Source organism: Cyprinodon variegatus, unplaced genomic scaffold, assembly GCF_000732505.1.
Source record: "Cyprinodon variegatus isolate N-32 unplaced genomic scaffold, C_variegatus-1.0 Scaffold540, whole genome shotgun sequence".
NCBI classification, from domain to species: Eukaryota; Metazoa; Chordata; class Actinopteri; order Cyprinodontiformes; family Cyprinodontidae; genus Cyprinodon; species Cyprinodon variegatus.
This window is the reverse complement of record NW_015150993.1, coordinates 362,808-364,910: the sequence shown is the minus strand read 5'-3', so window position 1 is coordinate 364,910 and position 2,103 is coordinate 362,808. Positions and strand designations below refer to the sequence as shown.

The 2,103-nt window shown below is 36.1% G+C and overlaps 1 protein-coding gene across 1 annotated transcript in view; it reads left to right on the top strand.

Moving 5' to 3' along the window:
• Positions 1-2,103, top strand: part of cwc27 (CWC27 spliceosome-associated protein homolog) — a 60,079-nt gene that overhangs the window by 56,695 nt on the left and 1,281 nt on the right. The gene's annotated exons all lie outside the window — the stretch shown is intronic.

Below are 2,103 nucleotides of genomic sequence, written 5' to 3'. Positions count from 1 at the left end.
GTTTCCTCTGTCCATAGCGTTCCTTGACAGTGTCGTTTCTAAGTCACCAATTTAGTGCTACTTGTTCCCAATGTAATTTCCCATTGGGAACCTACTAGCACTAAGTAGCTAACTGGTTAGCAAGATGCTTCCGCTGAACCTTGTGAACCTTCCGCCACAACAATCCCGCCCTCATGATAAAAAACTCACATTTACTTTATTCACTCGTGTAAAGTCAGGCACCACTCGGGAGAATTCGGAAATGCAACGGTTGGAACGGCCGTTTCCCTACGACTTTAAAAGTCTTCATGTATTAACTATTCCTAATTTTCTAAAAGTAAATCTTAATTTTGCTTATTTCTTTCTTTAACTTACATCTTTTGTATACAGTAATTAACAAGTAAAAACACAGCAATCACTGTAAAAACCAGCACTTTTGAAGAATGAGCTGTAGATTTTTTTTTAATTAAACAAAGAACATGTTTGCTTGTGTCTCATGGACTCTTTGAACCATGCTAACATAAAGAGAGCCTCACTTTATCTTAATACTGTTGCTTTAAAAGATAAGTCCCTTCATGATGCCCATCTCCTGTTTGAACAGGGTGTACTGTAAATGCATTCTTCATGCTGTGTACTGTTACAATACTAAACATGCTTGATGAACCCAGTAACCTCAGCTGACAGCAGTTTGGGCTCTGATCACCCTTTAAATTGGATAAAAATCTGCCCTCCGGCTAAATTCCTTTAAACGTTCAAACTGTTATCTGATAATTACATTTGTCCAATTGGTAATTCTCTTTATGACCCTTGTAAAATGTTTGCGTTTTTTGTTAGTGTTCTCAGAGCTGAGGAACCTCATTTATATTAATAAAGCTGAGATTCAGGAGGATTATGCAACTTTATGTTGTCAGCGATTTGTCTTAGTGACATAGAAACATGTTTTTTTCTTAGAAATGTCCTGATTTTATTAACACATCTTTTCAAATTAGAAGTATTAGAAGGATTTTATTAGTGAAAGAAAGTTAAAATTACTTTAATTACTTCCAGTGGTAACTAATGAATCAGCTGTGATTAATCCGTTTTTGACAAGCTGTGTTTAAAGAGTTATATAATAGTTTTTATTTTTGTCTTTGAGGAATCAGAATACCTCCTCAGCTTTAGGTCCTGCTTCATGAACACCAAAGCTCATATAGTTTCTGAGCACTATTTGTTCTCCATCCCTCATGGAATCCAATATTTCTTTTCACTTTTTCACATCGTATCTTGGACTTTTCCTTTTCTTTTGGCACCAGGAACACAATTGCCAATGGTTTTCCTATTTTTCTTTTTTATTTCTTTTACCGGTATTATTATTTTTATTTTTTTCCAGTTTAAAAAAAAAAAAAAAAAAAAAAGGTTGAGTCACCTGATCTGGCTATGGTATATTTCTAAAAAGTGTTCTGTTTACTAACAAATAGACCAAATGAATTGCAACAAAGATGAGTGAGTGAATTAATTTATGTATGTGTATACATTGGGTTCACCCAAACAATTTTGTGTTTTCCTGCAAAGTCACACTTATTCACCACCATACGTTGTGAAATGAATAGAACATAGAGTCAAGAAATTGACAAGGTTAGAAATAATGATTTGTATTTGAAATAAGATTTTTTTTACATCAAACTTTGCTTTCGTCAAAGAATCCTCCACTTGCAGCAATTACAGCATTGAGACCTTTGACATTCTAGCTGTTAATTTGTTGAGGTAATCTGGAAAAATTGTATGGTACGCACTTCTTGCGTACCATAAGGTCAAGATGCTCCCACAACAGCTCAATGGGGTTCAGATCTGGTGACTGCGCTGGCCACTCCATTACTGATAGAATACCAGCTGCCTGCTTCTGCTCTAAATAGTTCTTGCACAATTTGGAGGTGTGTTCAGGGTCATTGTCCTGTTGTAGGATGAAATTGGCTCCAATCAAGCTCTGTCCACTAGGTATGGCATGCCATTGCAAAATGGAGTGATAGCCTTCCTTACTCAGAATCCCTTTTACCCTGTAAAAATGTCCCACCTTACTAGTACCAAAGCAACCCCAGACCATCACATTACCTCCACCATGCTTAACAGATGGTGTCAGGCATTCTT